The following is a 12,775-nucleotide window of genomic DNA, read 5'->3' on the forward strand; positions in this document are numbered from 1 at the left end:
ACGCGAAGAAAATGGTATTGAAGCATAAGCAAAGAATGAACGGGGCGGGCAATGAGGAGGCTGTGGACCAATAGGATGTCTCAAACCCAGGCATACATCAGAAGTCCAGGATTGAGGCATCCTTTTGGTCCACAGCCTCCTCAATGCCCACCCCGTTCAATTTTTTGCTGATGCCTCAATGCCCACCCAAATTTCTTCGCATTCATGCTATTTCTCAGTGCTGGTGCGCTGCCCAGCCCGGAAAATGTAGTGTCCCTGGAAAACCTCTTTAAAGTTTGGGATAGATTAAAACAGATATTGGGGATAGACGGCACTCTGAATGTTATGTTGCTTTTTTTTTTTTAATGAAAGACTTTGAGAATTCATTTAGACTCCAGACACAAAAAATTGGACAGAAAGAGGTTTGATTTAATGAATTCAGTTTTATTAAGGGCGGGGGACTTATCGGGGTATTCTTAATAGATTCCATGGATATGCCATAAATGTTTCACAGGGGATAACCCTTTAAGTCTTTTGATAATATAAGAAGTAATTTGACACAGTGGACTCACACACAAAGGGTAAAGAGATATTAACATTTCAGAGGTAATAACACAATTGTTTAACTACCAGGAAAGAAAAAAAACTTTATTTTAAATTTATGGAGAAATAATGATGGATATAAATAACAAGAGTAAATGTAAAAGTGTAGAGCACAAGAAAAAGAATTAAGGGTTCGTAATATGTATTTTTGGAAAAATATATACGTAAATGCTCTCAGCTTTTTGAAAAATGCTTCACAAAGTGTGTCACAGTTCTTTATCATTCATAGACTGCATCATACACCTAGGAGATCGAAACTTTTTGGTCGAAGAGCATCATGTGCCATAGGAGATCTAGGTGTGAAGTAGAGGACACTGAAATAACATATGTGGTGGAAATGTTCAAAATTGCACGCATTTTGGCAATATATCATAAAGATTATGAGAATGGCATTTTAATCTGTATAGTGAGGAATCTGAATGCTCAAAATATAGACAGAAGGATTAGGTAAGCTACTTTAACAATAAGTTGTTTTTCATAGCAATATTGATAATTGTTAGAAACTGGATGGCAGTTAGTGCTCTAATGTCAGCCAATGGAAAAAAGTGAATAGGATAATGCTGTATGATTAAAGTTGTAATTTAATTAAGTTTAAGCTAATATGGGTCCCTTGGATGGTCTATTCTGAAAAGAGACACAGAAAAACCTGAAAATAAATTAGATTATCACCCATTTTTTTCCATTTTGCCCTGGTTTTTCAGCATCTCATATATGGTAGTGGGATGTAATTTCCCCCTTTAGTCTATCCTTTAATCTGGCCCTGACTGATAAAAAAAAAAGTTAATAATATTATAAATTATGTCATGAAAAGGGTTTTCCTAAAATAGATATTTATCACCTATCTAGAGGATAGGTAATTTAATACCTGACCGGTGGGGGTCTGACCGCTGTTGCCCCCACCGATGACAAGAATGGGCTTATCTTGCCGTATCTGTGCACCCCATATGAATGGAGTGGTACAGCACATGCTCAACCACCACTCCATTCAGTTTCTATGGGGCTGCCGAAGATAGCGCTCAGCAGCCACATAAAACATGAATAAAGCGGCGGCCGAACATGTGCAGTACCACTTCATTCATAAGGGGGTGCAGGGGGACAGCCAGGTAAGCCCCTTCTCTGGATCGGTAGGGGTCCTAGCGGTCGTACCTCCATCGATAAGATATTTTTCACCTATTCTGTGGATAGGTGATAAATATCGATTATGAAAAAACTCCTTTAGGAGATAAACACAGTTGGAAGGCGGTTGCTATCAGCCTACTATCGTTGTGTAATAAATCCTAGTGATTAAAACACCTTGGGTTCTGCCAGATAGTAATAAGTACAAATAAATACTTAAAATGATGAAAACTGTTGGATCTGAATTTAATAATGAATAGTAAATACATATTGCACAACTTGGTGGTTCTTAATCAGTTCACCCATGAAGTAATGGTTATGAATGGATTTCTCCTATTTCATGTGGAGGAGTCACTCATACTAGCAACAGTTTTAACGTGGTGCCGGGCCACTATACTTCATGTATTCAAATATTAACAATATACTATAATGCGCACTACAGGCCATTGTAATACAAAGAGCTTACTCTAATTATAACCAAGATTTGTAATAATGTCCATACAGATAGGGAAACGACAAAACTCGTTCCTAAGATGTCACCAACCTTGTATCAAGTGTTTTGGAAACAGTTTGGTTAAGTAAAATTATTGAGAAGCAGACATATTGAAATAAAAAAATAAATAAGAAAAAGTTAAGGTTAAAAAGTAAAAATGTCCATATGTTTATCCAGCTGACTATTTACATTTTCATTCAGAATATTGTTAAAGAGACTGATGGCATCTGGTGAAATATTTTGTTTTGTCTTTGTTCCTCTCAGATGTGGTGATGACATTTACAAGGAGATAACCTGGATTAAGATGCATTACCTGCACAGATAAAAAACAGCATCTGGATGCATCATTTTTTTTCTTCTTTGACACTTGTAAATATAAATACAAGTCTCCAAAGGCAGCAGCATATATATAAAGTAACAGGCCATGCTGAAGAGAGAGAATATCTCATAACTGCACTCAAGAACACCCAAAAATCAAGTGTGACTACAGTTAACCCCAAAATCCCTCTGGTCTGATGTCACAATCACCGTTTAATATACAGAAAAATGTTGATTATTCATGGAGATTATAACATGGTATATTGATGCAATAATTTTCATTTGTAAGAAATTGTTAATTAGGGGAACCTAAGACTGCATTAACATCCTAATGTCTAAGGAGGTTGGCAGGTGTCACAAAGTGGTGCAGCACTAAATTATCCATCACGTCAAGGTTACATAATTCCCTTCTAAAATATTTATACAAATTTTAAATACTCATAAATAATAAAAAAAATAATTAAATCTTCAACACAAATGCTGAACTTTAAACTATCTGAACTGTCCACATGCACTATTATGGTTTATGGACATCATTGAGTGTGGTTCCCTGCTCCAGTGCCACCTGAATATCCGACCTTATAATGGATGAACAGGCAAGGTCTTACATAGCTGGAGGTGCTTTTACTAAACGACCCACGGCTCTGATAGACCTGGACCATCAAAATAGTACAGACCTTCCCCCGGCAATGTCTGTTGATAGCCGGGGGTTCCAGACACATGGTGATCAGCTCTTCTTCTGGGTGGCTATCTTTAGAGTAGTGGTTGTCTTAACTTAAAGTGTACCTAACTTTTGAGGTGACATATGTGTGTACATGAGGAATAATACTATTTCTGGCCATTATATGACTTGTATATGGCATTTATAGTAGTTTTACCCTTTGCAGGATGTATCTCTAAATCTCGTTATTAGGTGGAACCTTACTGCTATCATGTCGGCCAAAAACAGCACACATAGAAGATGAAAATCCTGCTTTCCTATCTCTATTTATTGCACATATATATATACAGTATATATATATATATATATATATATATATATATATATATATATATATATAAACATCAGCAGCATGGATGACATTATATAGCAGTAATGAGCAATGTAGTAACTGAGAATCCAGCACTGGGGTGACATATAACTCTTAAACTAAACGGCAGCATGTTTGTGTGTGCCTGTGTCTCTGAATCTGCTCCTGCTCCCCAATTCACCTCTCAATAGACTTCTATAAGAGGCATGTCTGTGTCTCTTTATCTCTCTGCTCCCTCCTGCTGCTCCTCCTGCGGTCCGCAATTATGGATGATTTTTACGGTCGTGTGCATGGGGCAGCTTTTCAATTAAACACATATGGTAGGTAATAACACTGTATACATGCCGCATTTATGACATAAGCGTTACTGACTTCCGCCTATAGTACCAAGAATGCAATTAGTTGAAGTTGGTGGTGCCACTGATGCTCTTGAGGCATCTTCCTTTGCAGGATTAATAAAGAGTCTTTGCTAGCTGTCAAGAGTTACAAGAATGGCATTCATCATGGTGGAAACAGCAATTAAATGCCTCTTGGGAGCACCAAGTTCAACATTTCCATGTTATACAGGATGGAAGAAGAATGATTCATCCAGGAACTCTCCTTAATGTTGCTATCGTTTCTAATCTCCCTTGAAAGAACATAGTAACTTTAGATGATATGTTAGAAGTGCAAAATCTAGATTAAGAGCTTATTCTGTTTTTAGCTGTCCTTCCCCTGTCATTAACTGACAGTTAAGTCCTGGATAAATAGAAAAATGAAATTTCTTGCAGAGAAAAATATGGCAATAAACTTTTTTCAGCACTATAAATATTCCACTTAGACTGATCCACCATCAAATGAATTGATGTGTTATGCTTGAGCTAACTAGACGATGTACAATTATACTTTATATATGCCATGCAATATGTTGAGAAGATACTGGTGTCATTGTTTCAGCTTGTAATAATGAAAAGTGTGCGCCCCTAAATAGTACTCATTTCACGTTAGGTCAAACTACAATTATGTTTCCCTCATACTGAAACTCTTCTTCATCATATATGTGGCAGGTAACTGTTCTCTTTATTTTTATTTTTTATCACTGGTGGTTTAGTTGCTTGTAGTTTATAGTCATTCCATCATAAAGAAATCAGTTTTCTATGCACTGACTACCTTTTGGACTTGTGCGTATACACCGCAGCCAATCTGTCCAAGCCGAGCTGCAGCATAAATAGGGACAGATAAGCAGCCAGAGCCTGGGATGAGCCAGGAGGTGTATCACAGACTGTGTCACACTGCACATAGGTGCCGTAGCGAAGCTGTAGTTATTGATCATAGCTGTGCCCTAATAAAGCAGACCTATAAAGCAGCTAAGCGGTTAAAAAAGTAAACGTCTATGGAAAACTGGGAGAAAATTTATCAAGACTGGCGATTTATTAAAAAAACATACGTAAGATGCATCAAATCTATTAAGAGGCGAATGAATACCTCTTAAAAAATTAGGTGCATTACTGGCCGTCCATGTGCCAGAAAGTCAAATCTATGCCAGCTATGAGCTAGTGAAGTTTTGTGCTATAATTTACACCAATTTTTTGGGCGTAAATTATAGTCAATATACAGTATATTGGGCTGCGAGTGGCCCCTGTTCCTCTCACTAAGCCCCACCCACTATTTTTAAAAAGTGGCATAAAAATCAAAAAGTCCCTACATTTTTGCGCAAAAGGCCAGTGTTTGCACAAATTGCAACTTTTCTACGGAATCCCCCCCCCCCCCCCCCCCCTGGAGTTTTGAGCTTAAAGTATACAAGTATTTTGTTGTTCTAATGCATCTAAAATAAATAATGAATCAATTTAGTAAATAATCGGAATTAAAATATCCTACTATTTTGCATCTACAGCTCCCATGCAGACCTACGTGTCACCATGGTTACAGACTACAAACAAGCTATGTAGTCATACTGCCTTCCATCTGTCCCTTACTTAGTTACTAACGTAACTTTGTAGGCTACTAAGACGTAGAGGACAGATATAAGGGAGAATGACAGCAGGATCAGATTAAACAGGATTTATTTGTAGTCTGTAACCATAGAAACACATGGGAGCTGTAAACACAAAACGTTATTAGGTTTTTAATTATGACATTTTGCAAAGTTTCTTAATTTTTTCAGCTGCTGTGTGAGAGCATTGACACTAGTGTACGGGTATAACTGTGTAGCACAACTGTGTGGAACTGGTATACTAACCTATAATATGGTCATGTACAGTGTTGTAGCTAAAGGGGTCGCAACGGGTGCAACTGCGACCAGGCCCCTAAGCCTGGGGGCCTCGTTGCCACACAGCGCTGACCGTGCTGGTCCTGCTTTCAACTGAATCTGCATCCGCAGGACGCACATTCAGTTGGGTTCTATGCTGGTGCCTTGCCCCAGCATTCTCTGTGCCGCGAGCGGCTCGGCGCAGGCAGGTGCGATGTAGGGACGTAATCGTGCCTGTCTGTGCCGAGTCACTCACAGCAGAGTGCAGAGGAGGAGAAAGATCTCCTCCACCCGTCGTGGGAACGGGCATAGGTAAGTAATTATGTTATTATACTGGGTATTGGAGGGGGGGCTCATATAGTAGCTGCTGAGGGGGCATTATACTGTATGGGGGGCATTATACTGAGTATTGGACAGCTAAGGGGGGCATATTACTGTATGGGACATCTATGGGGGCATTATACTGTATGTGGGGCATTATACTGTATGTGGAAGCTATGGGGGCATTATACCGTATGGGGGGCATTATACTGCATGGGGCAGCTATGGGGGCATTATAATGCAATTGGCAGCTATGGAGGGCATTATACTGTATGGGGGCATTATACTGTATGGGACAGCTATGGGGCATTATACTGTATGGGGGGCATTATACGGTATGGGGCAACTATGGGGGCATTATACTGTATGGGGGAATTATACTGTATGGGGGTATTATACTGTATGAGGTAGCTATGGGGGGCATTATACTCTATGGGGATGTATAGGGCAGCTATGGGGGCATTATACTGTATGGGGTTATTATACTGTATGTGGCAGCTGTGGGTGGCAATATACAGTGGGGGAAGCTATAGGGGCATTATACTATGAGGCAGTTATGGGTCATTAAACTGTGGGGGGGCAGCTATGGGGGCATTCTATTGTGGGGACATCTATGGGGACATTATACTGTGGTGGTCAGCTATGGGGGGCATTATACTGTGTCGGGGTCGGGCAGCTATGGGGGCATTATACTGTGTGGGGGGCAGCTATGGGGGGCATTATACTGTGTGGTGGCATTATACTGTGGGGGCAGCTATGGGGTGCATTATACTGTGGGGGCATTCATGGGGTCTGTCGGGCAAGGCAGCTGGGCATAGGCGTGCGCAGGGCTCTGGTGGTGTTGGGGTGGGGCAGGGGGGCCCAAGCTGAATTCTTGCACCAGGGCCCATGAGCCTTTAGCTACACCCCTGTTCATCTACTATATGACCCTTTGACAATAATTCACTATTATACACGACTGCTTTGTTGTGGTGTACTGTATATGGCAAGCAAGTGCCAATAATGACACATAAATTTGATGATACTCTTGGGGAAGATTCAGCTGTGTGGCACAAATGCCCCTCTTTTGTTTGCTGCAGTTTAAGTGAATGGCAGTAATGCTGTTGCCTACATTCTGTCTACAGAGGAAAAGTCATAGCTGCACTCTGCTATCAGCTACAGGCTAGGAGACATTGTAAGTTGTGTTATAAGCCCCTGTGATTTCAGGCTTATGTGTCAACTATTTCCATAGTTCAAACGTAGTCACTAAAAGAGTCACCATTTCAGTAATGATATTATGTGTTCTTAGGCAGCTCAAAATCAAGTTTCCTTTCACAAGCGTTAATCAACCGCATTTAGAGAGCTAACTCTGTAAGTTCATAGTCTAAAGCTGAGTAAGTCAGCTCCTGGCGTGCAGTGTCTTATAAAATGGAATGCTAATCTATTCACAAGACAATTTGTAGCAGTTCCACATTCTGCTTGCACATTTATTAAGAATTGCTAGTTAGGGCACTAAAGCAGCTTGAAGGTCTGAATATTCAGTTCCACAGTAAAGGGCATATTAACCCATACAAGAGAGAGGATATCATCAAGTAGAGTCTGTGTATAGTTCGTTTTATCCCTTAAAAATACATTTAATAAACATAGTGCTTTCAGTCCCACGCTCCTAGTGCTTACAGTAGCTCCTGAATGTTGCTAGTTACATTGCATTCGGAAAATCTTTAGACCCTTTAAATTTTTTCACATTTTGTTACGTTTTTCCCCATCATACTGCACGCAATACCCCGTAATGACAAAGTGAAAACAGAATGTTATTAATCTTTGCTAATTTATTGAAAAGGAAAAACTAACATTGCATTGAAACAGGGGCACAGCTGGGGGGGGGGGGCAGGTGGGCTCCTGGGCGCAACTAGGAGGGAAGTTGGGGGGATGGAACCAACGCTCTGGCTGAGGCCCCCTCTAGAAGGGGAATTCCTGACCAGAGAGTTGCAGACACTCTGACCGGGGATTCTACTCCTAGAGGGAGCCCCTGACGTCCCTCTCCATATATGGACATTGACGTATGGGGCTCCTCTTGGAGCGGAATCACCGGCCAGAGAGTTGCCGGTGATTCCGCTCCTAGAGGTAGCACCTGACGTCTCTATTCATATATGGACAGTGACATCAGGGGCTCCTCCAGGAGCGGAAGCCCCGGCCAGAACGTTGGTAACGCTCTGGCTGGGTATTCCACTCCTAGAGAAGCCCCTCATGTGACTATCCATATATGGACAGTGTTGATAGGGGCTCCTCCAGGAGCGGATTCACCGACCAGAGGGTTGCCGATGCTGTGGCTGGGGTTTCCTCTCCTTAAGTTGGCCCTTGATGTCACTATCCATATATGGACAGTGACATCAGGGGCTCCTCTCCTCTCCCCAGCAAGAGGGTCGGCAACGCTCTGGCTGGGGATTCCACTCCTAGGGGGAGCCCTAATGGTGCTATCTACAGGGAAGGGGGGGGGGTGTAGCGCTATCCACAGGGTGGTGCGTGTGGCACTTTCTACAAGGGGGGTATCTGGCACTATCTACTAGAGGGGGTGTGTGGCAGTATCTACAGGGGGGCTGTGCGGCTTTATCTACAAGGGGGTGTGGCTTTATCTACGAGGGGGAGCGGCACTGTCTACTAGGGAGTTAGTATGGCACAATATACAGGGAAGTGTCTGGGACTATCTACTAGGGGGGAGTATGGCAGTATCTACAAGGGGGATGTGTGTGGTACTATATACAAGTAGGGGGTGTGTTGTACTTTCTACTGGGGGTGAGTGTGGCAATATCTACAGAAGAGCTGTGTGGCACTATCTACAAGGTGGGGTTGTGTGGCAGTATCTACAAGGGGGGGGGGTGGCACTGTCTACAAGAGGGGGGCTGTGTGGCAATATCTACAAGGGGTCTGTGTGGCACTATCTACAAGGGATGTGTGTGGCACTATCTACAAGAGAAGGCTGTTCATTATGTCCCCATATAGTCTCACTAGTCTCCGTTATACAATCTGTTTTAGTTAGGCACACTGATCTCTTCAATTCATTTTCTTTTAATTTAATGTTATGATAAATAATATATATAACTATATTGCTTGTAAAATGTACAAATGGTTTTATGTGAAATGTGAAAAAAAATTACACCTCATTGATTGGTAGAGAAAGCAAACATGGTAAGGGGGAAGGAGATGGTGGGAAAGAGGTACAAGGGGGAGGTCGCCAAATTGAATATTTGCCCTGGTTGCAGGAGGACCTAGCTACGCCTCTGCATTGACAGAAGTATTCAGACCCTTTACTTAGTACTTAGTTGAAGTACCTTTGGCAGCGATAACAGCCTCCAGTCTTCTTGGTTATGATGCCACAAGGGTTGGACGCCTGGATTTGGGAATTTTCTGCCATTCTTCTCTGCACATCCTCTCAAGCTCTGTCAGGTTGTATGGGGACCGTCAGTAGACAGCCATTTTCATGTCTCTCCAGGGGTGTTCGAATGGTTTCAAGTCAGGGCTCTGGCTGGGCCACTCAAGGTCATTCACAGAGTTATCCCTAAGACACTCCTGTGTTGTCTTGGCTGTGTGCTTAGGGTCATTGTCTTGTTGAAAGGTGAACCATCAGCCCAGTCTGAGGTCCAGAGCACTCTGGATAAGGTTCTTATTAAGAATATCTCTGTACTTTGCTCCATTCATCTGTCCCTCAACCTTGACAAGTCTACCTGCCCACCCGCCAAAAAACACCCCCACAACATGATTCTGCCACCACCATGGTTCACTGTAGGGATGGTATTGGGCAAGTGATGAGCAGTGCCTGGTTTCTTCCAGACAAAGGGGACCTAGCTACTGTATGGGGGCACAAAGGGGGACCTAACTACAAAATAGGGGCACAAAGGGGTCCTAACTAAAATATTTGGCACCAAAGAGACCTAACTACTATATGTAAGCACAAAGGAGGACCTAACTACTATATTGGGGCAAAAAGGGGAACATTGCTACTTTGTGTGGGAGCACGTACAGAGGCATTCCTTTGTAGGGAATACAGAGGGGCACTATTGCTGTGTGAGGTCTAAAGGAAGCACTCTTACTGTTTGGGGGGCTCTATTACTGTGTGGGGCCTAAAGGGCATACTATTACTGTTTGAGGGGCACCATTACTGTGTAGGGCACTAAGAGAAGCACTATTACAGTGTGGGGCCTAAAGGGGGGTACCATTACAGTGTGGGGCACCAAGAGGAGCCAAAGATGTTTGAAGAAAAGGGAAAGTAAATGACTCCAAACTGAGAAGACGTGACCTGTGAATCATTGGATGCAATTGTACTGTATTAACTTATATGGTCTGCAGCGCGCCTGTGTAGAACTGGTATCTGTCACTGTATGGTAACTATATGGTAGTAATATTGGTCTTTGTTTTACTACACACGTTTTACTACACAATAAAGAGTGGTCGCATTATTTCTATATAGCTGAAGGAAGAGCCCCAAGAATTATTTCCTTTGGTGGGCTCAGGGTACTTCTGTCCGACTCTGTTTCTCTTGATACATTGATAGTTTATAAACTAACATTTTTCTTGCCATGGGTTTATCCTGAAGCTGCATCATTTCTGGTACAGTATTATCATGTTTCCTGTTGGCAATTACTTTAATGTATTGCATAATAGAAAGAACCATTGTAAGACATGAAGCTACTTGTATCCAAATGGTGGTCACCTACAGAGGAATACAAGTGGTTGCTGGCAACCTGAGCTCATACCCTGCAGAGCACATAATAGGAAAGAAGAAAGGATTCTAGAAACATATGTAATACGAATCAAACTATACGCACTTGCTACAGTGGAGTTAGTCCCTAACCCTTGTCATAAAACTTTTATGAGTTACTATAATAGAATTTTCAGCCTCTTTTATCCCTCTGAGAATTACAGCCTTAATAGTTTTGCAATTTTGAACATTATTCTCAAGAATACCTTTAATAATTTGTTGTTTTTATCCACTCTGGCCCCTATTATCCCTCTCTTTATTATATTCTCTATTTCTACTCTACACATTCATTATTGAAGTAGGTGGTTTATGTTGATAATGGCTATGAACCTGACTATTTTACCAAAAACCTTGATATTTTCTCTTTCTGCTTTTTGCATTTATCTTTGGATAATAGTTTCTTCATTAGAGATCCCATGTACTATTGCCATGTACTATTGCTTTACTATTGCTTTACAATGCCTGTTAATAAACACTTTGCAATTATTACTTTTACTGAAGCGTTCTAATCATATTTTCTCTACAAATGTCAGAGACATTATAGATATTCTGTGGGATACCACATACAAACTTTCATCAAGAAGAAGAATAAAATATATAGTAGTTCCCACTTAGGTTGCATACAATGAAGGCCTAGAAAAACAATGATGACATCAACCTAAAAAGGCAAAAAAAGGCTATTTTAAAGGTAACACCTCCCAAAATCATTTTATGCCAGATATATATCAAGGCCCATGGATAGTGACAGGGCCTGCAGAGGATGGTGTGAACCCACTTTGTTACCAAGGGATTTGACGTAGGGCTAAACTAGGCAGCAGAGTCTGTAGGCAACCCAGGTATTCACCCTTTAACCCCTATACAGGGATCTGGACTTTGCTCTTGGGGAACCCCGAGTCGCTACCCCTAGAGTAGACCTCCCGTGGTGATGGCCAACGTAAACAGGCATACTACTAAAGTAGTAGACAGTATGCAGTCAGGTACTGCAAAGATCAGGGCAGTCGGCTTAGTCGAGGAAAAGGTCAGGGCCGATGGCAGAGGTTTGTCATGGATCACTAGCAAGAGGTCAGGGCAGGCGGCAGGCAAGGATAGTCAAAGGTACAGGCAGAGGTCAATCACAGAAAATCCAAATAAATAATCGCGGGGAATCTCTAGACAAACCTAATTGCTCAGGCAAGGTGTACAAGAAAGAGAGGATCTAGGAGCAGATGGTGAGCATCGGAGGCATGGGAGGCCGCCAGAAGCAGAGATCGGGTGAGAAGAGTGGTGTCAGCCAGAAGTCGAAAGATGCTGGGACCTGATAACTATATGGCGGCCCGACAATACTTTTCCTGACATAACTGTAATATGTGACTGCAATCGGGCAAAGCCAGGCGTAACTTATCTTATGCCCCAACTAATCTTATGCCCCAATGCAAAGTCTGCAACAGGGGCCCCCAACTTTCACTTGCAATTTATGGTACTGGTTTGCTCTGAGCTATTGGGCTCTCACAGATGCCAGGTAAGTTTGCAAGCTCTGTTCCCCTTAAACATGGTTTTGTTCATCAGCATACCAAGTATTCTACAGGGAGACATAGGATATGGGGATATGCTGCACACTATAAAACTGACCAACTTAACTGAGAGCACGAATGCCAATACTAGTAAATCTTCCCCACTGTTTGAAGACCGTTTAGATACTAATATGATAAGTAACCAACGTATATCAATAAAATAGAGAGATTTCTCCAGCTCACCAGTCTTGGCGTTTGAGCCTTGGTTGCGCACGGATCCTCGGGGTGGCACTCGGTTAAATCACAATAGAACAAATATATATCTTGATCCAGCGCTGGGTTTAAAAGGAAATATTTTCCACTTTATTGAAAAATTTGTTTAAAAATTGCAGTGAGCACAGAGGGGTGGATGTATAGAGCCTACGCGTTTCAAACGATTTGTTCGTTCTTATTCATGGTATA

The 12,775-nt window shown here is 41.8% G+C and overlaps 1 protein-coding gene across 4 annotated transcripts in view; it reads right to left on the minus strand.

Moving 5' to 3' along the window:
* Nucleotides 1-12,775, minus strand: part of ARHGAP24 (Rho GTPase activating protein 24) — a 923,793-nt gene that overhangs the window by 278,054 nt on the left and 632,964 nt on the right. The gene's annotated exons all lie outside the window — the stretch shown is intronic.

Source organism: Rhinoderma darwinii, chromosome 1 (genome assembly GCF_050947455.1).
Source record: "Rhinoderma darwinii isolate aRhiDar2 chromosome 1, aRhiDar2.hap1, whole genome shotgun sequence".
In the NCBI taxonomy this organism is placed as follows: domain Eukaryota; kingdom Metazoa; phylum Chordata; class Amphibia; order Anura; family Rhinodermatidae; genus Rhinoderma; species Rhinoderma darwinii.